The sequence below is a fragment of the Chelon labrosus genome, assembly GCF_963514085.1.
Source record: "Chelon labrosus genome assembly, chromosome: 14".
NCBI lineage: Eukaryota > Metazoa > Chordata > Actinopteri > Mugiliformes > Mugilidae > Chelon > Chelon labrosus.
Window position 1 is genome coordinate 3,512,252 of NC_140347.1, and position 27,821 is coordinate 3,540,072.

At 40.7% G+C, this 27,821-nt stretch overlaps 1 pseudogene across 1 annotated transcript; it reads left to right on the forward strand.

Annotated features, from left to right (window-relative positions):
* LOC311499382 lies at window positions 1–27,821 on the forward strand (annotated as a pseudogene). Its single transcript has 3 exons — window positions 1–246; window positions 16,392–17,741; window positions 26,326–27,821. The product of its transcript is annotated as an uncharacterized misc_RNA (transcript).

Below are 27,821 nucleotides of genomic sequence, written 5' to 3' on the forward strand. Positions count from 1 at the left end.
ATGGCTTCCAGATCAGAGGAGGATCTCTGCTGTCCGGTCTGTCAGGAGGTCTTCAGAGATCCTGTTATTCTGTCATGTAGCCACAGCTTCTGTAAAGTCTGTCTGAAGAAATGGTGGAGAGAGAAACCAACACACCAGTGTCCAGTTTGTAAGAGAAGATCTTCAAAGAATGAACCACCTATAAACTTGGCCTTGAGGAACCTGTGTGAGTCCTTCTTACAGGAGAGAGATCAGAGATCTTCAGAGGCTCTCTGCAGTCTGCACTCTAAGAAACTCAGACTCTTCTGTCTGGACCATCAGCAGCCAGTGTGTGTCGTCTGCAGAGATTCAGAAAAACACTCCAAGCACACAATCAGACCCATCGATGAAGCTGCACGACAGCACAAGAAGAACCTTCAGGAAACTCTGGAGCCCTTAAAGGAGAAGTTAAAGGTTTGTGAACAAGTTAAAGTGAAGTTTGATGAAACAGAAAAACACATCAAGGTCCAGGCCCGACACACAGAGAGGCAGATTAAGGAGCAGTTCAAGACACTTCACCAGTTTCTAGACGAGGAAGAGGAGGCCAGGATGGCTGCACTGAGGGAGGAAGAGGAGAAGAAGAGTCAGATGATGAAGGAGAAGATGGAGACTCTGAGCAGAGAGATAGCAGCTCTTTCAGACACAGTCAGAGCCACAGAGGAGGAGCTGAGAGCTGAAGACGTCTCATTCCTCAACAACTACAAGGCTGCAGTGGAAAGAGTCCAGCGCTGCCCCCTGCTGGATGATCCACAGCTGCCCTCAGGAGCTCTGATAGACCAGGCCAAACATCTGGGCAACCTGACCTTCAACATCTGGAACAAGATGAAGGACATGGTCTCCTACACTCCTGTCATTCTGGATCCAAACACTGCTGATCCAAAACTGATCCTGTCTGAAGATCTGACCAGTGTGAGACGAGGAGATAAACAACATCTTCCTGATAATCCAGAGAGGTTTGATTATCACTTGTCTGTCCTGGGATCTGGAGGCTTTAACTCAGGGACTCACAGTTGGGATGTTGATGTTGGAGGTAACACAGGATGGTCACTGGGTGTGTTAGCAGAGTCTGTCCAGAGGAAGGGACGCATACGATCTGGATTGTGGAGAATAATGTTCAATGGAGGTAAATACTCAGCTCGTTCACTACCAGCTCCTCCCACTGTTTTCTCAGTAGAGAAGAAGCTCCAGAGGATCAGAGTGAATCTGGACTGGAACAGAGGAAATCTGTCGTTCTCTGATCTTGATACTAACAAACACATACACACCTTCACACACACTTTCACTGAGAGGATGTTTCCATACATTAACACTGTGGATAATCTCCCAGTGAAGATATTACCAGTGAATCAGATCAGTTAGAGATAAACATTATGATTATAAATGTGTATTGGGCTGTAACAACTAATCAATGTCAGTGATCATATAAATTGTAGTGTTGTCGTCATGGTGTTGGGTCAGTACGTCACTGCAACCAATGAAAACACATTTAATATCTGGTGGTGGAAGTAGATCATTGTGTTTAGAGTTTAAGACACGTTGAAGCTAGAGATGATAACTTTCTTTATACAAGGACCTGAAGCAAGCAGTTGATGTGAGGAAACCCACCAACATCTCAGAACTGAAGTGGTTCTGTTCTGAGGAATGGACTAAAGACGACTGATCAGCAGTTACCAGAAATGTTCAGTTGATGTTATTGCTGATCAGATGTTGAAGTGTGTAAGGAGGGACAGTGAGTTCAAGAAACTCTTTTGGAAATAACTAATTGTCATTAACTCTCAGTAGAATCTGTCAGTAGATACTCGGTTTTTGTTTGATTGCATGCTCCTGTTCAGGGGTGGCCAACCGGTCAGAGGCTAAGAGCCACAATTTTTACTTTTTTAACGCAAAGAGCCAGATTTACTGTAAATGTCACACATCAACGTAAGACCACAGGCCAGTCATTTGCAACAACGAACACTGTGTGCACTGTCTCACAAACAAACTCTCAGTTCAATGTTCAGTTCATGTCTACAAACAAAAATATAATTTACAATAGCATTTTTTCTCTTACCATGCATGTTGCTTAGTGGGACTTCTGGCATTCCTTGCCCTCAACAATCCTTTTCAAATCTGGTTTATAGTCAGTTGTTGCCACTCGAAGCAATTCCTTCACATGTGTGTCTGTCAGAACAGATCGATGCTTTGATTTCACGTGTTTCAGGGTAGAAAAAACAGACTCGCAGACGTAAGTTTATCCAAACATTGACAATATCTTAAACGCAGCCCGTTTGACATTTGGGCACTTTTCCATTGGCACACTTTTCCAGAATTCAATGGTCCCTTCTCTCAAAGCAGGTTTCAGTTGGTCCTCTTCACAAAGATCGATCATCTCCAACTCAGCCGCAGCGTCATCTATGACCAGCGGGGTTTTCAAACAGCCCGTCTCCGCATGAAACGGGTCGACGAGGAACGTAATCTGTGGCCTTTTCAGTTGAAGATCACGGAACCGGGTCACAAAGCTTTCGTGCAGGTTTTCAACCATAGTTGCATATCTGGCTGTTTGTTTATTCAGGACAGCGCTGATGACTTGCCCGCTGGCTTTTAGCAGAGTGGGAAAATGCGTTAAATCTCTCTTCTGTATATGCGTCTTGAACAGCTTCAGTTTGTTGGCAAACGCAAACACACTTTGCACCAGGTCAGGCAATATTTTTGACTTACCCTGCAGGGTCAGGTTCAGTCTGTCCAAGTGACACAGCATGTCGACCAAAAAAGCCAGATCCATAATCCACTTGAGTTTCTGAGAGCTCGGGATAGTGCTTGTCCTTCTCTTCCATGAACAGTTTCACGGCATCCAAAAGCTCAAAGAAGTGACAAAGTACCTTGCCTTTTGACAGCCACCTCACAGTGCAGTGCAGCGGCAAGTCACCTGGAAGTCCTTGGTCCAGCTCAGCGATGAGATTTTTGAATTGCCTGTGGTTAAGCGCATGTGTGCGGATGTAGTTAACGATTTCCATCACAGGCTTCATGACGTTGTCTAAATTCAGTGATTTAGACACGAGTTGCTCCCTGTGGATGATGCAGTGGAAATTCCAAAACTCGGGAAAAGTTTGGTCAGCTTTGCACAGCCCCACAAGCCCGTTCACAGATCCGATCATGGCTGGCGCTCCATCCGTGGCTATCGCAGTTAGCTTCGATATGGGCAGATTTGCTTTCACAAATGCAGCCATCATTGTTTCTTTCAGATCTATGCCACGGGTTCTGTCTTTTAATGGCACAATATCAAGGAGTTCTTCTTTGATCACACAATCTTTTGACACAGACCGCACAAATATTGCCAGCTGAGGCTTGTCTTGTATGTCACAACACTCATCCAATGCGACACTAAAATACTCACAGGCTTGAAGGTCGGAGCGCAACTGTGATTCAATAGCCATGTTAATGCCTGATATTCTGTGTTCAACCGTGTGGCGGGACAGTTGGATGTCTGATATCATTCGTTTTAGTTTGTCGTTTTCAGGAGACAAGATTTCAACAATGTCACCGAGGCATCTTTTGACGAACTCCCCTTCATTGTATGACTTTTTAGCCTGTGCAATGTTCCAAGCAAGTTGATACGATGCAAGCGTTACGGTCTCTGAGTGCTTCACAAGTTTTTGGAAAAACTGTGTCTGCTTTTCTGCCTGACTTTTCAAAGTGACCAGGTTGTGCTTGCGAAGTTCAGTCCCCTTTGGAAATTCCTGGTCGATGTTAGCATGGAGTGAACTGAAGTGCCGCTGAAGATTTGAAGCCTTGAAATGCGCTAATGATGTCTGACATATAAGGCAGAATGGCTTGCCATTACGTTCAACAAAAAAAAAAACAACTCTCCCACTCTATTAAAAACGTCCTGTGTTCATCTTCATATTTTCGTTTTGCTGTGCATTTTTTCCCTGACATTTTGAGAGCGAACTTGGTTCTTGCCTCTTGCTTTCTTCCCTCCAAGTCATTTGCGTGAGATGCACGTACCGTAAAAAAACACAAAATTCGACATGACCGTAAGAGCCGCATGAAACCAGGCAAAGAGCCGCATGCGGCTCGGGAGCCGCGGGTTGGCCAGTCCTGCTCCTGTTGATAAAACTGCAGATTTGTTTTGTTGCTGTGAAGAACTTTGTAATAATGATTTGAAAAAGTTCTATAAAAAATAAGATTATTATTAATAAAATGAACAAATACCGTAACTATGTTTATTTAAGGCCTCATCCATGCAGGAAGTAAAACACAGCAGTAGAGTTTTCTTTATCTGAATCTTACCAAACTGTTCAACCTTTAATATTTAATAGAAAACCTACGATAAAGCTTCTCTGAGCCTTTTCATCCAAATCTCTAATTGAAAACTAAGAAGGGGGGGATAATAGAGCTGGTTTACATGGAATCTGACAAATAACCCACTCAAGCTGCTCGATCCAGGGCTTAAAGGTGCAGTAGGCAGGATTGCGAAGATCCAGGACTTAGCCAAAAAATTTGAACATCGACAACTTCTCAGTCCCTCCCCCCTTTCGGCTAAAGCCCAAAACGGTCTCCCAAGCCCCTCCCCCCACAAGGGAGAGCTGTGCACGATAGAGCGCGTGCATATTGGCCCTGGAATACTGTGCACGAGCAGAGAACCGAGAGAGAGCGAGTAAACAAACTAGCATGGAACACACCGACGTAGTTTTTATAATACCCTTCGTTATTGCTAAATAATTTGACCTAAAGTACAACGATACAGTCGTTATACTTTAGGTGAAAATATTTAGCAATAGTCAACTTTAGGACAAAACCAAGGTTAGGATGTTTCTGAAAGTAGCCTACATTGGTGATGTTTGCTATCAGTAACAGTTAGAAGCATTCATTGTGGCGTTTTATTCCACAGTTTAGATTTATCAGTTTGCTATGTGGTAGATATATGACCGCTACCTGTTGATGTGGTTAGACGTTTGAGAGTGAAGCTGAGGCACAGGCCTCACACGAGGATTACATCCCGGCTCCTTCTACACGCCCATGGGCAAGGGGAGGGCGCTATGAAATGGTGTCCATGAGAAGTGATTGACACTCTGTTAGATACACCCCTGGACGTGATTGGTGCATCTGGATGTGGAGCGGTGGATGTCTTGCAAATCGCGCTACAGGCTCTAGGTGGGGCCAGAGGAGCCGATTTTTTTTTTTTAAATGACCTGCTTCATGCAATTATACTTGAACATAGGGTCAGTTTCAGCAAATATGACAGAAAGTTAGTTTTATAAGACTTGCCTACTGCACCTTTAAAGTATTCCGGCACCGTGCCGGATCTCCGGCGTGAGGCGCTTGACTGCGATGAAAAAAAAATAAATAAACAAATAAATAAATAAATAAATAAAAAATAAAAACTTGTTGATTTGGGTTATTGTCAGGTTCGAGTCAGTTGAGTTCGCTGACCAGTGGAATGAGAGGAAACCAGCTTTCGCTCCTAACCAAACTAATATTACTAGCCAATCATAAGTAGGGTGGGGGCGGGTCCTAATTGAGATCCAGCTGCAGTTGATGCTGCGTTCATGACTTGGGGATAAAACGAGCTCTGAGTTGTGAAAAGTTAATTGAACAGCGTCAAACTCGGAAATAACAGGTCGGAAATTACACGCATGTCGTCTTTTTCCAAAATAAGCATAAATTGCTGCTGCATGTGTTTTTAGTGTTCAGCAAATAGTGACAATATCCCAGACTTATTTTTGCTCCTCCGAGTTAACCTGGAGCTTGAACGCTGACTTATCGGTTACTTCCGAGTTGTCTTGAACGCAGCAGACACAACGCAGTTTCACCGAAGATGGAGAATTAGGGCCTGTCCACACAGAAACGCAGAAACGCAGAAGTTTTACATCGTTTTGGCCGATCGTCCACACGTATCCTGTAAACGCATTGCCCTAAAACGGGTCCCAGGGTGGAGAAATTCGCAAACGCACCTCTTGCGTTTCTGTGTAGACAGCAGGCTTGTGCACAATTCAGAAATTGAGAATGACTCCTAATTCCAATTCAATTCTTGAATTTGAATTGAAGTTGAATTGATGTCAAAAACAGGATCTAGAATTACAATTCGAATTTGAATTAAAGGAAGCAGAATTGCAATTCAATACAAATTCAAAGAAATTCATATACATAAGTGAAGTGTTTAACAATGAAGCTTTACAATATATGTCAGATATGATTTCATTACATATTCTATAAATGATATTAGTTTCAACTACTTGTACAGATTACATTAACAGGAAATGTTTCCCCCCAGCAATGAATGTTAAAAGCTCTAGTCACAGAACACATAATTAGTTTGATTTATTGGAATTGTAATTTTGTGGAACACAATGGAACGTGACTCCATATCCCAGAATGCTTTGCTTTAACCAAGTATTTAAAATGGTTGCCAAACAATTTGAGGTGGACATTTGTTTGAAAGCTTCTTTTCTACACAATATGGTGGTCCACACCGGACTTTAAAGGAGTCCTAGAATTCAAAACCACATTTACGTTGTTCCTGTTGAATTTAGGCTCCGAGTGGTGTCTAAGGACCACACCAAAAACTTCACCGCCTTCTCCAGCCTGCTTTCGTATGCAAATTCAAAACTAGAAACGGCCGTGTTGAAATGGGCAAATCTGAACAGAGCTCCAATAACACGTAATAGGCGCCCAGCCCTTTTGGATACACCCTCTCTCATTTGCATGTTCCAGCCCACTGTAAGGGCGGAGGCGTTAGCTAGCTAGCCCCAGCGACAGCTAACCGCAGTTTCTGACAAGAGGGATACGGTATGTCGGACTATGCGTGTAATGTTCCAGGATGTTTGGGGCAGGTCAAGACTCTACACAGACTTCCCCAAGAACTCAACTGTCAGCGGGAATGGTTGATGTTCATTTACAACCGCGTTCCACAGAGCTTCAACCCGAGGTTGGTAGTTTGTTCTGCCCACTTCACCCCGGAGTGTTTCTCCAACCTCGGACAGTATCAAGCCGGCTTTGCACAGCGCCTGAAATTAAACCCAGGATCAGTGCCAACGATTTTGACACCACAACAGACATCCGTAAGTATCACGCTAGGATTTTGTGTGTTTTGTGTGTCGTTAATGACTAATGTATCAGCTATTAGCCATAGTAGCTATCTGTATATGATTTGGCTAGCTATCTCTACGGCTATCAGTTTGACGTCTTGCGTTTTTGTGACTAGTTTGTATGACAAATGGCCGGTTATGGTTAAGGATATGTTTTTCCCTGGTTTTTCCCCGTTTGTGGACCATTTGTGGCAATGCAATCGATCACCTGTTGTCATTATATGGATTGAAAACTAAGTTTGCCCGGCTCGAAAAATACAGGGCAGAATTAGTGTTGCTAATTGGCATAGCGTTTGCTAACGCCGACAAATTCGACTAATTTCTTTCTCAGCAGTAAACGTAGTTCGGTTAGCTATCGATGGCTTTGGCTCTAGCTTCAGCGCGGTGGATTAGGCCAATCAGCTTTCAGGATATGTGGGCCAATCAGCCTTTGGGTAAACTGGCCAATCAGCACGCAGCTCATTTCATTATTCATGAACTTGCTGAGTGGGCGGGAAAAACAAACTGTTTCATTGCAGGGCTTATTTATGACCTTGTATTAGGCTCTCTAGCAGTGCTCCTGGGGCGTTTTCAGCCCCACAAATTTACATATGCCATTATTTAGGCTCAAAGATCAATTCCTAATGGTCAAAAAATGTGTTCTAGGACTCCTTTAAGTTTCAGAAGTCCCTTACAACTTCAGATTACAAACGTTTATAGATTTAACACCTGTAATAACAGCAACATGGAAAATAATAGCAGGCCTAAAAGGTCATTTGTACTAGTACATTTTGAAGAACCAATTCCAACAAGAACACCAGGTAACCACAGAGCCATATGCAAGCACTGCAGTGCTCCAGTCTGTGGCTCCATCAGGGCTACTTCAAATTTCAAAAGGCATCTACAAGTAAGTTAACAGACAGACAGTCTTTTATTTTGAAAACCATCTCTTGATGGTATTATGCTACTGATATTTGATATCATCAGTGTTGGGGTCACTACTCAAGAATGTGTAATACACATTATTCACTTAAAACACATAATGCATTACCTTACTTGTTATTCTCTATGGATAGTAACTCATTACTTTACTCATTACAGTAGTGCAACACAGCAAGAGCCTGGCATATAGCTCATAAATGCCTTAAACACACCTTCAACTCACAACACAACAGTAACATGAATGTGTTACATTACTCAGTTACAGCCAAATGTGATTATATTATGTTATACCCAAGTTACCCCCAACACTGGATATGTGTTTAAAAGCATGCAAGCACACCTTCTCTGAAAATAACATTTTGAACAAAACTAATCAAACATTGAGGGAGTCATTTATTTCAAGAATTTGATCATTATCTTTATGTTGGAACAAAATGTATGCAGGGTTGAGGAGTGACTAGTTATGTGTAATGACATTATGCTATTAAATTACAAAATGAATGTAACTGTATGTGAGATTCAACCCATTCTTTCTGTTGTATGACTGTGTGGAATTTCTTTGAATTGCCATGAATTTAATTCCACTTCCTGTCATTCCAACTCCAATTCAAATTCAACTTCCTGTGGGGCGGAGTCAGTTCAATTCAAATTCCAACTCATGAATTGAATGGCGGCCAATTCTGAAATTCTGAATTGTGGACAAGCCTGCTAGTGACGTAGTTGGACTCATTCCAATCCTGTCTATAGCTGTCCGCCGTGGATTGGCTGCGTTCGGTTTCTGCCGCTCAACCAAGCTACAGCAAAGCTTCATAATATTTTCAAATAAACGACTCAAATGCAGTGTTGTGTGTCATTTCTTAACTTAAAGCAACTATAATCACTGCCGTTACAAGTTCGGCTGTAGTAAATATTTCATGTGTTCAGCAGATAAACCAATCCAAACCCTGCCTACTGTAAGCCTACTGAAGCGGGAGAACCAAACTGCATTGCTGTTTGGCGTAAATCTATATTGCGCGGTTCTAAACACATCCTAAATAAACTCTCTTTACTTTTTCTTAACATATATCGACTTAAAGCAATGTCATCGCTAGTTCGGCAATACTAGATGTTCAATGTAATCAGTATATATATCCTTTACAACCCTATTTTAACATTCGTTTGAAAACTGAAAAAACTACAAATATCACGTGACTTGGTATAAAGCTATACGTCGCAGCTCAAGGGATTTGTAGTTTCTACCACGATTAGTGATTGAATAGGAGGTTATAAATAATAAAATGAACACATAGCCGGGGGTTTAAGGGTGTGGGAAACACATTTCTGTGACCAGAATTTAAGTATATAATTGTCAAGTGGGTGAAAAGATATGTTTACCATTTTGAACAGCGCCCCCACTTTCTGTCTATATCCACTATAGGTATAGTCACACAGCTGAGTTCATAAGCTTTCTAGAACACTTAGTCCCATGTCTATAGCCCCTTTTGATGCAGAATTAGAGCCCTTCAGAACTTCTCAGAAGTCAGGGTTCAAAGGTCAATAGTTCAAAGAAGGATCCATTTACAATCCCCTAACTAACATATGTTATTCCCCACGTTGAGACCTTTCCAACAATATCTTCATTATAGTCCTACAACAAAGTATGGATTTTCACATTTCATGGACACAGCTGTGCACAGGCTTAGATTCAGAGAGCCTTTTGAGGGCTCAGCCCATGAAAATGTATTTTTCAAGTATTTTTTTTTTTTTTAAATAGCAATGAGAAAAAACATGTAAGGTAATCATATCTGACAGATTTACAACTGAATTAGTAATTTATATTGTATCTGCTCATTTGTTTTTGCCAATTAATTCCACCAGACATTTCGAACCTGTGTGTAAACTAACATCACAACAGCTATTTGTCAAGGGACTTTGAGTAAATCAGTTACACATACCGTTGTTATGATGTCCAATAGGTCATTTCTGACATCTGTGTGTTTCAATGAAAAAACAGCATCTCAACAAAACACTAATGAGGATATGCGACAGGGGCATTCCTTGATTTCAGAATATTGTAACTTCTATCCTCACCTATAGTGTAACTACTGGTTCACAGCTTATGCCTTTAACAATAAATGTTAATCAAAACTAAACTAAACTAACTAAATCAATTCTGAGTAATTAACAAGCAATATAAGCACAAGAATTCAGCTGATGGGTAAGAATGTACTTCTCGATGACATGGGCTTGTCTTTTATGCTGGCTAAGCTACTGTAATGGGTGTGATTGGATGAAGTTGTCTGTTAACCCCTCACCTTTTTTTTTAGTGAAAACAAACCTATTCAGACTGCTAATTTTTAAACTGTAAACAATCATGAAACTGAATTGAATGGAAATGAACACAGACAGAGACAGGTGGCAGGTATTTTATTTTAAAACATTACCAGACATTAACATTTATCATTCATGTAGCCAGGGTGGTTAGCACTGAAGCCTCACAGCGAGAAGGTCACCGGTTCGAATCCATGGGCCGACTGGTTCCTTTCTGTGTGGAGTTGTATGTTCTCCCTGTGTCTGCGTGGGTTCTCTCCGGGTTCTCCCGCTTCTTCCCGCCGTCCAGAGACATGCTGGTTAGGTTCATTGGTGATTCTAATTGGTCGTAGGTGTGCACGTGAGTGTGAATGGTTGTCTGTCTCTCTATGTTAGCCCTGTGATAGACTGGCGACCTGTCCAGGGTGTACCCCGCCTCTCGCCCGATGACAGCTGAGATAGACTCCAGCAGACCCTGCGACCCTTAACAGGAATAAGCGGGTATAGAAGATGAATGAATTAATTAATTCATGTAGCCTGTCTCCTCAAAGATCAAGCAAAACAGATCATAAAGCAGTTACATCAAAGAATATATAATAACTGTCAGTCTCCATAACTGGCATACAACACAGCAACAATAACAAAATCACTATGACACAGTAACAGTCTATTTCAGGATGTTACCTTTGAATGTTGTCTTTTGGCTCCCAGGAGTTTTTCCACTTTGTCCCACTGCAAGACAGACAAATAGACAGCATTAAGTATTACTGTTAAATTGCTTTAAGATTATTGGAAAATGTACAACGACACATTCCTCAGGTATGCAGATATTTGGTAATCATAATACCTGGCTATGTATGCAACAGCCTGTATTTGAAGATGACACGATAAATTAGTGTAGCCAAGTTAGATAAAAAGGTGCATTATGTAACACAGTATGCATGTAGTACACAATCTAGTATGTACATTGTGTACTACTTCACACTTTTAAATGATCCAATGATCACTCTGACCTGTCAGAGGGCCTCAGGTTCTCAGGGACCATGCCTGATTTCAGACATAGGGCAGTTATATATTAATATATTACTTAACTACTTCAACAAACGCTTTGTCTTCGGAACAATAGATACTGTGATTGGTAAATTAAGAATGTAAAATGATAATAGCATTTGAAAAGCGGCTTACAGGCACCAATGGACACCTGTCTTATCTGTCTGTCCTTTTCCATTCCAGGTTTTCACTTTTTAAACAACTTTATTTAGCTTTAGCAACATGGTTACAAACATGATATTCACCTGTGCATGTCCTGACGTCTTCTAAAAGTCATATTTACGTAACTGTTATCATGATAGCTAGCTAGCTAGCTACCTTTAAAAAAATAACTTTTGGCTAGTGGTTTTAATGTAACGTTAGCTCTTATAACGTTAATTATCCCCCGTAGTAATTCTAGATGGTATACTAGAAGGCGAATCAACATTGAAACGAGCTGACAACATGTTATATTGTTATCAAATGTTAATTAAACACATTTGCTGTATTTACCTTAATTCGTCCAACTATGACATACCGATGTAGTGGATTAATCCACGCAATCCGCAATACTCCCCTGTTACCGGTAGGAGCGCTAGTGCAAGAAACTGCAAAATACACATTTGTAACACAAAATCAATCGCCAAAAAACATATTTCCAGCGCGACTGGTCCGTGAAAATATTCTCGCTGCACCGGTAGGGACGCTGTTGCGAGACCACCAATTGAAAAACATTAGTCGGTGAGACGTGAACGCATCACGAAAATCTTCGAAATTTCGTGACGGTATCACGATGTAATAGATTAATTTTCGTGATGCCATCACGACTTGCCGTGAGACTGGGTTGGCACGCGTGTGTGTGTGTTCCTGGCCCTGCGCATCCCTGGCGCATTCCTAGCTGTGCGCCCTCGCGCCATAGTGGCTGACAGAGGGATTGCATGACGGCCAGACCGTCCACCAGACCGAATAAGTGTCCTTGACACTGAACCCCAAAATTCTCCCAATGGGCCGTGATAGCGCCTTGCATGGCAGTAACTGCCGTTGGTGTGTGAATCGGTGAAGGAGAGTCTTTCATTGTAAAGTGCTTTGGATAAAAGCTATATGTATAAGTGTAGTCCATTTACCACATGTATCACAAATTCTGTTTACACTGTTAATTTCACAAAACCATATAGCTCCAAAATATGATATTCAATTTAAACTTACCACAGATGGTCTTGCAGAGCCGTGACTGGGAAAATGACAGCTTCCCCGATCCCCCTTTCATACTCATCTTGGCCATCAAGGCATTTGAAAGAGTTCTGAAAAACACACAGTATGAATTTAGACTACAGTGTTTTTGTCCTTGTCATGTAAGCACCTTGCTTGTTTTTCTTTAATAAATAAAAAAAAAGTATAGTAAATTTAAATTTCAGTAACTGTAATTGCGTTACTTGATTTACAAAAATACTTCGTTACATGCTCATTACCACTAAAAGTAATGGAATTACACTGCATCATAGTCTAGAAAAAATAGCATTCAAAACTGTTGCGTATCTTACCTTAAAATGTTCTGCCCTCTCCAGCTAACGCTCGCGCCTTTTTCTCAGTAGAACTCCTGAAGAATTGAACACACGATTAGCTAACGTTAGCTAGCTAACAATATAGCCTAGCTTAAAACCACATGTTAGTGTGTCTCAAATGGCGTACTTTCGTCAGTACACTTCGATATCATGCACTATGCACTTACGTCCGTAGAGCGTAATTTTCAAAAAGGTAGTATCGTCTCAAATGCTACGCCTATACTTGGAAATGACGAATGACTAACGCCGTATTTTGATTTTGACCGCGAGCGTATATCGAGCAGCAATTTAATAGTACTACGTGTAAAACAGCAATATATATCATTTTCATTAAATGTCATATTATAACTTACATCTGTATGGACCTGTAAAACTGCTCCACCACCGCTTCCAAATCACTGCCGCCACTATCAGCCGCCACTATTGCAAGTTTGAATTGGGTTGATAGTCCCTCCCCTTCCGCTTCGTAGCCAAGATGGCTACCGTTTAGTGTGCAGCGTTCCACACTCAGCTTTTTGACCGTTATGAGTCTCGTTGGAATTTTCAGTGTGAACGCCCTCACGTACTCAAATTAGGTATTTAAAGTGCAGAAGTACGCGATTTGAGACAGACCCAGAGTCATGTTGACGTTAATACATTTTCGGTCAAATTAAAGCATTCAAATAACTTCCAAATAACGGCCATCAGTCACACTGTGTTAAGTAAGCGGCGCCTAATTAGCAAGTTCATAGCTAGTTACCGTTAGCTAGCTAATGAGACGTTATAGAGAAACGTTACCGTTAGCTAGCTAATGAGACTTTATAGAGAAACGCAGACTGGTTTAAATTTCAGTAGCTAATGTTAACGTTAGCATTATTCGTTCAACTCTCTAGAAGGCGGCAGCTGACTGACTAACTTTAGTTTACGTTAGCTAGCTAGTAAATTAGCGCCTCACGAGCTAGAATAAATAATGTTATTGTTAATAGCTAATAACGTTTATGTTAATACTTTTTGTTTAAAGAAAATGAACTCAAAATCAAACCATTAATGAAATCACTTACTTACTTCAGCCGGCTGTGCTGCAGCGTAGTGTCCAGTAGTTGCCTAGAACTAGTTTTCCCGCTGCTGTGCGCAATAGAGCATCACAGTCCCGCCCACAACCGATGCCGGAAGTAGAATCCAATGCAATTTCTCCATTGACAGTTCGGATATAAGCCATAAAAACTTAACTGCACATGGTTGACTTAAAACCAGCTACGGCTGTACTAAGCGATTGTATATGCTCATGTAGACACCAAAAGTTCATGGGGCACTAACCTTGTTTTGAGATAAATGCCTTTTATTCGCGATGTCTTGGATAAGTACTTCATTACCCACAATCCTGAAAAATCCCACAATCCCACAGTGATGCATCTGATTGGTGGAACTCGTGGAACGTCTGGTTAAACCCCGCGAAGGTCCGTAAGACTGAAGAGTCTGTGCTGCTGTGTGGGCTACTGTAACGTTACTGTCTACTACGATCACAAATAAATAAATAAATAAATAAATAAAAAAGAACTGTTTCAATATTGACACAACAACTGACATTATTTCACCTATAATTCAACATTGATTTTCTTGACCCTTTTACAACCATTTAGCATTAAACATTGTTTCAACATTGTTTCAACATTGACGCAACAACTGACGTTATTTCACCTATATTTCAACGTTGAAGGTCGGTCGTGTGCCGGCTGGGAAGAAGCTAATTTACGCTACTAGCGGCAAAAAAAGTTCTAAGGCGTCACCAAGGAGACCCCGGTCACAGAACAGCTGTTCGCGCATTCAACACACAAGTCATTTGCCGAGAGCAACATCCACAGCTGACGTACCGGCAACAATGACCGATCGAAATTTAATTTTGGTAACCTCACAACCTCAGAGCAGACAAAGTTGTGCGCACCCACTGCGATCTCTGGCGCCCTCCAGTGGGGGGCGCGGACCCCAGCTTGGGAACCACTGACTTACAGGACATTCAGGCCAGACTGGAGCAGGATTCATTTTAGCTGCAGATGTCATGTGGTTTATAAATAACCTGTGTTTCATTCATATTTTTGTGGTTTTTTATAGTTTTTGTTTGATTGCATGCTCCTGTTGTTAAAACTACAGATTTGTTTTGTTGCTGTGAAGAACTTTGTAAAACTGATTTGAAAAAGTTCTATAAAAAATAAGATTATTATTAATAAAATGAACAAATACCATGACTATATATATACGTGTGTTTATTTGAGGTCTCAGCCATGCACGAAGTAAAACACAGCAGTAGAGTTTTCTTTATCTGAATCTGACCAGACTGTTCAGCCTTTAATTATGATTTAAACTTTATTATTTATTTATAGACAGATAGATGAATAGATGGATAGATAGACAGTATATTTAAGTCATATAATATTTTCCAGCTGTACAACTACTCCCTCATATTCACATCAGTGCTTTTCCATCCATATTATTGAACCTCATCATTTATCCTTCCTTTATTAATAGTGTATATTTACTTCTATTTTTATTTATTGTAGATTTGTACATATGTAAATCTTGTGTATATATATTTTTCTTCATGATTTATTTATTTAATGAGTGTTTTTCGTGACCAAACACATAAATAATTAAACTATAATCATTTACAGACTTTATCTCTGGTTCTGACGTCTCTGCTACTTCCTGCTTCTAGATGATTATAAACCTTTTATACCGTATACACACTTTCTGACAGCTGTAGTTACTTTGCAGAGTCGTGTTAATAATAAAAACATGATGTGATGAGACTGTGTCGACCCTGGGGAGAAGCATTTATAATCAGCTGCACCTTTTACTGATGGGATGAACACATGAATGAATGCACTACATGCACTTTGTAGCCTGACGTCTGTCCAGACTTTTTGGCTGAAGGCTGTGTTGCAAACAAAACTCTTTAACCCCCAAACAGTAGATTTTTCTGTTCCATGTGTTTATTGGGTTCTATCTTTGTCTACTTTCAGGACTTGTGTGAAAATCTGTTGATGTTCATGGACATCAATAGATTTTTTTAAGCAGCTCTGTTTATATCAATATACACAAAACACACACTGAAGCAACTCACTCCACAATAAAACACCTTTGGACTGAAACACTCCCGTGACTAACAGGTCCAACAACATGTGTAGCTCCGCCCCCTCACCTGATTCACCTGAGACAAACCAGGAAACAGTTTATTATTGTGTGAGACTAAAGAGAGACACAGACGATCAGATTCACCTTCAGACCAAACTAACACCTTCCTCTGAGTGAGTCCAGCTACAGGAGAGAAAAGTGGAAAACTACAACACTGCTGCTTCAAGCTGCTGACTCTCCACACACTGAAGGTGAGTTTGACCAAAAACAGGACTCAAAGTCAAAGGAAGCTTCAGGGAAGTTAGTAGAAGATGGAGGAGAGACATGACTGACTGGACTTTGTGTCTGCTGTGTTTCAGCTTCACTCAGAGACTAAATGGCTTCCAGATCAGAGGAGGATCTCTGCTGTCCGGTCTGTCAGGAGGTCTTCAGAGATCCTGTTCTTCTGTCATGTAGCCACAGCTTCTGTAAAGTCTGTCTGAAGAACTGGTGGAGAGAGAAACCAACACACCAGTGTCCAGTTTGTAAGAGAAGATCTTCAAAGGATGAACCACCTATAAACTTGGCCTTGAGGAACCTGTGTGAGTCCTTCTTACAGGAGAGAGATCAGAGATCTTCAGAGGCTCTCTGCAGTCTGCACTCTGAGAAACTCAGACTCTTCTGTCTGGACCATCAGCAACCAGTGTGTGTCGTCTGCAGAGATTCAAAAAAACACTTCAACCATAGATTCAGACCCATCGATGAAGCTGCACGACAGCACAAGAAGAACCTTCAGGAAACTCTGGAGCCCTTAAAGGAGAAGTTAAAGGTTTGTGAACAAGTTAAAGTGAAGTTTGATGAAACAGAAAAACACATCAAGGTCCAGGCCCGACACACAGAGAGGCAGATTAAGGAGCAGTTCAAGAAGCTTCACCAGTTTCTAGACGAGGAAGAGGAGGCCAGGATGGCTGCACTGAGGGAGGAAGAGGAGCAGAAGAGTCAGATGATGAAGGAGAAGATGGAGACTCTGAGCAGAGAGATAGCAGCTCTTTCAGACACAGTCAGAGCCACAGAGGAGGAGCTGAGAGCTGAAGACGTCTCATTCCTCAACAACTACAAGGCTGCAGTGGAAAGAGTCCAGCGCTGCCCCCTGCTGGATGATCCACAGCTGCCCTCAGGAGCTCTGATAGACCAGGCCAAACATCTGGGCAACCTGACCTTCAACATCTGGAACAAGATGAAGGACATGGTCTCCTACACTCCTGTCATTCTGGATCCAAACACTGCTGATCCAGGACTGATCCTGTCTGAAGATCTGACCAGTGTGAGACGAGGAGGTAAACAACATCTTCCTGATAATCCAGAGAGGATTGATTATAACTATTATGTCCTGGGCTCTGAGGGCTTTAACTCAGGGACTCACAGCTGGGATGTTGAGGTTGGAGATACCACAGTATGGGGGCTGGGTGTGTTAGCAGAGTCTGTCCAGAGGAAGGGACGCATAGGATCTGGATCGTGGGGAATATGGTTCTATGGAGGTAAATACTTAACATGGTCACCACCAGTTCCTTCCACTCTTCTCTCAGTAGAGAAGAAGCTCCAGAGGATCAGAGTGAATCTGGACTGGAACAGAGGAAATCTGTCGTTCTCTGATCTTGACACTAACAAACGCATACACACCTTCAAACACGCTTTCACTGAGAGAATGTTTCCATACATTAACACTGTGGATAAACTCCCAGTGAAGATATTACCAGTGAATCAGATCAGTTAGAGATAAACATTATGATTATAAATGTGTACTGGGCTGTAACAACTAATCAATGTCAGTGATCATATAAATTGTAGTGTTGTCATCATGGTGTTGGGTCAGTACGTCACTGCAACCAATGAAAACACATTTAGGGCGTATTCACACCAGGAAGGTCCGTTAGTTCACTTGCTTTGGTCCGGACCAAATTATTATTTTTTTTTTGTTTTTTTTTAGTGCGGTTTGCTTTCACACTGTGATTAATTGCAACCGGACCAGAATTTATAAACAAAAACACGTGTTAAGGTCGTTCAGCCATTGGCTGGTAAACGTATAGGCGGGGTAAAGAAGGAAGCCAAATGTCCCACGTAAATAGGCTACAATGGAGACTTTGCGTACTGTAGGTCTACTTGTTATTATGCTAGCAATATGGTTTATAAACTTACAGCTTGTGCTCGAGCGTCAAGACCGTTTGATGCAACATGAGTTTAACCATATCATGCTCGTTATTTTGCAACGACGAAGACGTGCAGCAAAACGGCTGCGTTTGTTTGCTTCACGTGTCTCTCTCTGTTGTGTGTGTCACTGGGCTATCCTACATTTCCCATAATGCGCGAAAACTACGGGAGCTCGTCAAATCCAAAAAGGTAGATTTTTGCAACTTGGGTCGGATCGAGGTCGGGCTGCTTTCACACCATAAAGGAACCGCTCCGAGACCACCTCCTCAGCTGGGTCTCGGTCCGCTTGTTTGGTCCGCACCAGAGTTCGAGTGATTGTATTCACACCAGTCAAAAAGGTCCGAACCAAGCAAGGAAACGAACTTGAGTTCGTTTTAATCGAACTAAACAAGGCAGGTGTGAATACACCCTTAATATCTGGTGGTGGAAGTAGATCATTGTGTTTAGAGTTTAAGACACGTTGAAGCTAGAGATGATAACTTTCTTTATACAAGGACCTGAAGCAAGCAGTTGATGTGAGGAAACCCACCAACATCTCAGAACTGAAGTGGTTCTGTTCTGAGGAATGGACTAAAGACGACTGATCAGCAGTTACCAGAAATGTTCAGTTGATGTTATTGCTGATCAGATGTTGAAGTGTGTAAGGAGGGACAGTGAGTTCAAGAAACTCTTTAGGAAATAACTAATTGTCATTAACTCTCAGTAGAATCTGTCAGTAGATACTCGGTTTTTGTTTGATTTCATGCTCCTGTTGTTAAAACTGCAGATTTGTTTTTGTTGCTGTGAAAAACTTTGTAAAGCTGATTTAAAAAGTTCTATAAAAAATAAGATTATTATTAATAAAATGAACAAATACCGTAACTATATGTTTACTTAAGGCCTCATCCATGCAGGAAATAAAACACAGCAGTAAACTGTCATTCGGTTTTTGTTATGAGAATTTGACATAAATCAAAGTGACATTACCAGAAGTTGTCTTGGTCATGACAAGTTGACATTAAATATGTTTGGGATTAATGGAAATCTGACCGACAAAATACTGTTACAAAGATCAACTAGACAAGGATGTTGTTTATCACCGGTTCTGTTTGCAATCTTTATAGAAGCTCTGGCTCAAGCAGTTCGACAAAATAAAGAAATTAAAGGTGTCACAATTAAGGATGTAGAACATAAAATTGGACTTTTTGCAGATGATATAATAGTTTACCTCAAACAGCCAAACACAACGCTCCCTAATCTGATGAACCTACTAGAATTGTATGGACATTTCTCAGGATATAAAGTCAATATATCTAAAACCCAGATTTTAACGTTCAATTATAAGCCATCGACAGAGATCCAGGAATCATACAAATTTAATTGGAACGTAAAAGCCATTAAGTATTTAGGTGTCATGATCACTAAGAACCTTTCTGAGCTGTATAATGCAAATTATAAAAATTTAAAACAAGAAATACAGAAAGATATAACAAGATGGTCTACCTTACCACTGGACTTAAATTCAAGAATTGACTTAGTTAAACTGAATATACTACCCAGATTCCTGTATGTGTTCCAGTCCCTGCCAGTAGATATCCCCCAAGGCCAATTTGTACTTTGGGATAGAATGATCTCTAGATTTGTTTGGGGGGGTAAAAAACCTAGGGTCAGATATAAAACTCTCCAGCTCCCCAAAGAAAGAGGTGGTATGGGTCTTCCGAATCTGATGGAGTATTTCTATGCAGGACAACTGAGACCTGTTTATTGTTGGTGTAATCCAGAATTTAGAGCAAAATGGAAAGATATAGAAAAAGAAGTAAACCAAATTCCAATTCAAAATATGGTTGGTGACCATCAGCTATATAAGGAACTTAAAATTAATATGGATCCAATCACAGTACATACATTAGATCTGTGGTTCAAAGTACTGAAAAGACACAAGATTCAGAATGATGTTAAAATATTAAAATGGGTAGCTTATGATAGCAACTTCAGTCCGGCAAAATACGATCATAGATTTAAACAATGGGCAGAAAAAGGAGTAACTGCTTGGTGTGTGTTAGAAAACAAAGGGGAGCTGGTGAGTTTTGAAGATTTTAGAAGAAAATATGAATTAGGTAAACATGAAATCTTTAGATACTTTCAACTAAGGGACTACTATAAAAAGGAACACTGTAAAAACTGTCACTTAGATCTAACTCAAAAAAATTAAGGCAACATTTTCCAACCACTTTTTCGAAGTTTAGCGAACTAACTAGTAATTTGAGTAAGTAGAACCTAATAATATGCATTTCACTGTATGCTAAAATATTAAGTAGCATTTGCAAGAAATTGAGTAAAATCAATGAAAAAGCATCAGAATATGAAACTTAATTAAATTAACATGAAATTAAAAATTAATAACTTGTGTACTCTATTTTATTATTTTTTTTTATTTATTATTTATTATTTCTTTGTTTTAGTTAGCATTATCATACACTTAACAAATAAAGAGAGATATCAATTTTGAACATTTATTAAATCACTACCATATCCAAACAGTGGTAAGTAGAAAAACCAAGTCCATCCATATTCAGTGCATAAAAGAACATGAGCTTATAATGTGCTGTTTAGGAAAACACCTTAAGTACATTATAAAAACATTTCTACATTAACATTAACACTTTTGCAACAATTTACAAGCATGAACATCTGACCTCATATTAGCAGAACACCTTTAAAAGATATTAGCAGAGCATTTAAAACAGCATGGGCAATCTAAATGAATGCATAGCGTGGCTGTGTCCAAAGGTCCTTCATCACGGACCCAACTTTAGGCAAAAATTCCAAAAAAATCTAACTTAAATGGCTTTAAAACGTATCAACAAAGTTAATACACATCAAGAAATCTGGGTTAGGCATTTTCAATCAACAAATACACAGAAAAATGAAATTATGCGTACGGGGCAGAACAGAGGCGAGGTGGTTAGCAGCACTGTTGCCTCACAGCGAGAAGGTCCCGGGTTCTCATCCATGGACCAACTGGTTCCTTTCTGTGTATAGTTTGCATGTTCTTCCTGTGTCTGCGTGGGTTCTCTCCAGGTTCTCCAGCTTCCTCCCACCATCCAAAGACATGCTGGTTAGGTTCATTGGTGATTCTAAATTGGCCGTAGGTGTGAGTGTCTCTCTGTGGTAGCCCTGTGGAGACCTGTCCAGGGTGGACCCCCACCTCTCGTCTGATGACAGCTGGGACCCTTAACAGGAATAAGCAGAAGATTAACATAAGATGAATGAATGAATGATGCGTACAGTACATGGTGAACATACACTTGTTAAGCTGTAAAACTGGTATATTTAAATCAGTGTCGATAATCCATGTTTGCAGCCGATGGGGCCTCTCAGTGAAAAGGTGTGTTAGTGGAACAACTGGAATGACTGACAAATGTGTGAATGTACCACAGTGGGACCAACAGATACTGTTGGATATCCATAGCAAAGCTTCTTATTAGGACACCTGGAGGAGCACTACTGTTTATCTGTTACTGCAGGCGGGAAATGTGGCTCCGTGCTAAGGTGCAGGGAGCTCTGCTGGCTGAGAATACTGTAGACTGTATTATGGTGCCGGGACGCCGTGGTAGTTTGCACTGCTCACCACAAGCTAATGACTGTTAAATGCCGACCCTTCGGGTCATTCCACACTAAGCCATTGTGCGGATAAACGGTAATAGTCGCCACTGTTTATCGGGTATGTGACAGTCATCACCAGCATGTGTGTGTGTGCCAGACAGAAGTGAGGAAGTCTTAGCAACGATAATGTTTTTTTAGAAGTTACGCACTATCTGTATGAAATAAACTACTGCTTATCATAAAACGCGCACAGGTATAGAGGGTAGCTAGCTAGCTAGCTAACTGGTTGAAGGTCACGAACTGTTGTGTATATTTGAAATAGCGTTGGCGGCCGCTAATGTAGCTAGCATAATGTAGGAAACAAGAGTAATGCCTTTGCAACAAGCGCAATACAGTCATGTTAATTCGGACAAAATCTAACTTTGAACAATACAAATAGTTACTTACCTGAGGTGGGTGAAGTATTTTTTTATCCTCAGGCTCAGTGAAAAACGTGCAAAGCTACACTCAGAGAAGATGAAGAATCTGTCCGGGCTTGTTCTTCCGTTGCAGGTGGGCGGGGCGTGTCGTTCTACGTCTGACATAAGCTTTAAAACTGAGTTTTGTGAAATTAATTTATGGTCAAATCCCATGAAATTAATTTTATTATAGAAAATATTAAGTTACGAAAACATACACACATTTTACTTAGCGTTAACTCAAAAAACAAAGAAAACAAAAAGAAATCAATTTGTTGGAGTAAATATACTTTTAAAAATAAAGTCATATGGACAATGCCACTGAGAGGCTTTTTACAGTGAAGTCAAGTTGGATTCTTCCGGGGAAGTGAATGATGTAATCCGAGTCATAGTTAAAGCATATCTTAAAAGGAACATAAGAATAATCTCATCATTATATCAAGGATTGAATTCTAACAATAAACATTCGACTAAATATATTAAAGTGAAATGGGAGGAAGAACTTAATATAGAAATCTCAGATGGGGAGTGGCACACAATGTGGAAGACACATCACTCATCCACCAATTCACGAATTTGGAGGGAGTTTGCATGGAAGAATCTGATTCGTTTTTTTATTACGCCAAAAATGAAAAGTAAGCAGCTACACAGATGTCAGGAATGTTGGCGGGGATGTGGATCTTTTAATGTTGACCACTCCCATATATTCTGGAAATGTCAAAAACTAACAGTATTTTGGGAAATGGTATGTAAGGAGCTACAACAAATACTAGGATATGGAGTGCCTAAGACCTGCTCGGTGCTTTATTTATGCATATTTTCAGAAGAGACAGACATTACTCGTGATGGTTACTTGATCAAAATACTACTGCTGGCATGCAAGAAAGCCATCACGAGGAACTGGGGAAAGGAAACACCACCGATGAAAGACCAATGGATCCAATCCAATCCAATCCAATTTTATTTATATAGCACAATTTAAATAAACACAAGGTTTCCAAAGTGCTTCACAATAAAATACAATAAATAACACAACAGAAGTACAATAGAACAACGAACACAATGAGGTAAAAGTACGGTAAAACAAAAATAAAGCCAATGAGATAAAAGAGATAACAGATAAAATACAGTAAAAATCCTTAAAATAAAATAAAAGAGGTCAACTTCCTACTAGGTGTTAAAAGCCAAGGAGAAGAGGTGGGTCTTTAGGTGGGATTTAAAAACAGACAGAGAGGAGGCCTGTCTGATGTGCTGAGGCAGATTGTTCCAGAGTTTTGGAGCTGCCACAGCGAAGGCACGATCCCCTCTGAGCTTCCGCTTTGTTTTAGGCTCTCTCAGGAGCAGCTGATCAGCTGACCTGAGAGAGCGGGAAGGAGTGTAAAAGTGTAGAAGCTCAGAGAGGTACGGTGGGGCAAGACCATTGAGGGATTTAAAAGCAAATAAAAGAATTTTAAAGTGAACCCTAAAACAATTGTGGATGAAATTTTCTTAATGGAAAAACTGACACACATACTAAGGCTTCAGGAAGCACAACTGGACAGAAAATGGGAAAAATGGACCCTATACAAGACTCAAAACGACGATACTGGACTGAAATAAAAATGGATGGATGTAATTATCAGCAAGACTACAATATTGTGTATTTCCCGGGCAGCTTCTGTTAGTTTGTTAATATTTGTTTTGTTGTTGACAATTTGTTAATAAAAATCTAAGTGAAAAAAAAAATATATATGTTTGGGACGTCTTTGTAATGATAACTTGACATTAACCAGGATGACATTACCAGAGGATGTCTTTATTCATGACGTGTTGACATAATGATTATTCTAAAAAATGATTCAGGAGGTTAGTTAGTATGACTTAAAAACATGAGCTTTTTCAGCATAAAAAAACACAATTTGTTACATGTCCATTGTTTTATTAAGTTGATAACTTATTTCAAGAGGTTGATCAAAACCTTTAAAAATAAAGAAAGTTGTCTTAACTCAGAAATATATTGATTTTGGATAAGCATTTCTGCCTTCATTTAACACGGAAAAGTATTAAGTTATTGAAACTTAATATTGTATTATAATATTAAGTTAGTGCAGCTTCCTATCACGTGTTCATGTACTAAAGCAGAGAACGTGACCAGCGGCCATTTTATGCTGCCAGACTGCACCAGCAACAGCCAGGGAGAGACCAAGGAGTGAAGGTCAAGGTTGGATTAACTTTATTTAATTAATTTTATTTTCTTATTTTTATGTGCAACAGCAAGTAACTATAAGCGCTCAGTCGAGTTACACAAAAGTAAAATTGAAATGTAATATCTTCAAAGTAACTTAACTTCTAATGTTAGAAGTGCATTGGAGTCGGCTATAAGGTGCCTAAACTTGCGGTCCCAGAACTGCTGCGGGAATTAATCTTCAGCCCTCTGCAGACACAGGTATGAGCTGGCATTGGTGAGGAATATGTTGTGGAAAGGCGCTAGCCGTTAGCCGCTAACGCGCCTTGGCGCCTTAATCCGAAATGATTGAAGAAACATTACTATTTCTGTGTGTGCATGAGCAAAGTAGTTTTTTATTGCTATGCGTGGTATTTATTCAGTTTTGGGGAGGAGTAGTTTAACATTTTTGTTTCTTATTCACAGGATGATGCTGTGGAAATGAGCAGAGGCTGCGATCCGTGGATTGGTGGTGTACCTCGGAGAAAAGGAGGATAATCTCTTTAAAGAGCATTTGGTCGGTAAATCCAACACGGAAAAACTATACTTTGTGTTAGTCTTGTTTTAATTGTTATGTGTTTAATTCTGACATTGATTGTGGCCTATTTATGCTAGGTTGATGGAGATCTCACCACTGAAGTGTTGAAGATCATTGTAACCAGAGGTGCCACATCGGTCAGATCCAGCCACCACACGGACTGTGGTTGAGGGAACAGAAGTCCTGGAAGATGTAGACGTACCCAGAGCCTGTGCCTTGCTAATGGGGCTGATCTACTCTCACAATCTCAGCTAGTTTTCACAAGGTGAACTGAGTGAATGTTGATCAGATGGTTTCTGTTCTTCAAGTGCTGACATATTTCGCACCGAAACAGAATATTTAGGCAGGGCTTTAGTGTTTACCGCATCCTTCACCTCATATTGCTGGTTGATTGTGATAAAAATTGTTATTGATATTGAAGTTGGTTACAATAAATACATTTTGACAGTAAAACTGGAATTGCCATGTCTAATTTATTCTGACTTAAATTAAATAAGTTACTTATACTCAATAAATTTGAGGTAACAATTTGCATTGACTTTTCTGAGTAGAATGAAAGTAAAAGAAAGGAGTTATATCAACTTAAATGGAGTAATTTGACCACCACTTATTAACACTAAAACTTTGATATAAGAATGGAGTTGGTTCAACATAATTAAGCTTGTAGAGGACAAAACAAATCATGTTGGTTGTACTAAACTATTTGAGTTAGTCCAGCTATAAAAGGCTCATGGGAAATACTCAATAATGGCTTAGTTGGATTTACTTAAAAAGATTAATGCAAATTGTTACAATGATTTTTTGAAGTTGAGCCAGTGTAATTTTTTTTAGAGTGTATAATTGGTACCACTTTAGGTCAAAGAATGTATTCGTTACACTGTCATAATGGTGTCATGACAGTCAGTTTTGTGAAATATCCTGTCATGTCACACACACACATCTATCTGACCAAGTGCTAGAACTGGTCTCTAACCTTGTACATCTAATTATAGTAATCATTATGTCAACATGGGGCGGCACAGTGGCGAGGTGGTTAGCACTGATGCCTCACAGCAAGAAGGTCACCGGTTTGAATCCATGGGCCGCCTGGCCTTTCTGTGTGGAGTTTGCATGTTCTCCCTGTGTCTGCGTGGGTTCTCTCCAGGTTCTCCAGCTTCCTCACTCCACAATAAAACACCACTGGACTGAAACACTCCCCTGACTAACAGGTCCAACAACATGTGTAGCTCCGCCCCCTCACGTGATTCACCTGAGACAAACCATGAAACAGTTTATTATTGTGTGAGACGAAAGAGAGACACAGACGATCAGATTCACCTTCAGACCAAACTAACACCTTCCTCTGAGTGAGTCCAGCTACAGGAGAGAAAAGTGGAAAACTACAACACTGCTGCTTCAAGCTGCTGACTCTCCACACACTGAAGGTGAGTTTGACTAAAAACAGGACTCAAAGTCAAAGGAAGCTTTAGGGACTAAATGGCTTCCAGATCAGAGGAGGATCTCTGCTGTCCGGTCTGTCAGGAGGTCTTCAGAGATCCTGTTGTTCTGTCATGTAGCCACAGCTTCTGTAAAGTCTGTCTGAAGAACTGGTGGAGAGAGAAACCAACACACCAGTGTCCAGTTTGTAAGAGAAGATCTTCAAAGGAACATCCACCTTCAAACTTGGCCTTGAGGAACCTGTGTGAGTCCTTCTTAAAGAAGAGAGATCAGAGATCTTCAGAGTCTCTCTGCAGTCTGCACTCTGAGAAACTCAGACTCTTCTGTCTGGACCATCAGCAGCCAGTGTGTCTCGTCTGCAGAGATTCAGAAAAACACTCCAACCACAGATTCAGACCCATCGATGAAGCTGCACGACAGCACAAGAAGAACCTTCAGGAAACTCTGGAGCCCTTAAAGGAGAAGTTAAAGGTTTGTGAAGAAGTTAAAGTGAAGTTTGATGAAACAGAAAAACACATCAAGGTCCAGGCCCGACACACAGAGAGGCAGATTAAGGAGCAGTTCAAGAAGCTTCACCAGTTTCTAGACGAGGAAGAGGAGGCCAGGATGGCTGCACTGAGGGAGGAAGAGGAGCAGAAGAGTCAGATGATGAAGGAGAAGATGGAGACTCTGAGCAGAGAGATAGCAGGTCTTTCAGACACAGTCAGAGCCACAGAGGAGGAGCTGAGAGCTGAAGACGTCTCATTCCTGAACAACTACAAGGCTGCAGTGGAAAGAGTCCAGCGCTGCCCCCTGCTGGATGATCCACAGCTGCCCTCAGGAGCTCTGATAGACCAGGCCAAACATCTGGGCAACCTGACCTTAAACATCTGGAACAAGATGAAGGACATGGTCTCCTACACTCCTGTCATTCTGGAGCCAAACACTGCTCATCCAAAACTGATCCTGTCTGAAGATCTGACCAGTGTGAGACGAGGAGATGAACAACATCTTCCTGATAATCCAGAGAGGTTTGATTCTTACAGTTCTGTCCTGGGCTCTGAGGGCTTTAACTCAGGGACTCACAGCTGGGATGTTGATGTTGGAGATAACACATGGTGGAGACTGGGTGTGTTAGCAGAGTCTGTCCAGAGGAAGGGACGCATACGATCTGGATTGTGGAGAATAGGGTTCTATATAGGTGAATACTCAGCATATCCACCATCAGATACTCCCACTGTTCTCTCAGTAGAGAAGAAGCTCCAGAGGATCAGAGTGAATCTGGACTGGAACAGAGGAAATCTGTCGTTCTCTGATCTTGATACGAACAAACACATACACACCTTCACACACACTTTCACTGAGAGGATGTTTCCATACATTAGAACTGAGGATGATAAACTCCCAGTGAAGATATTACCAGTGAATCAGATCAGTTAG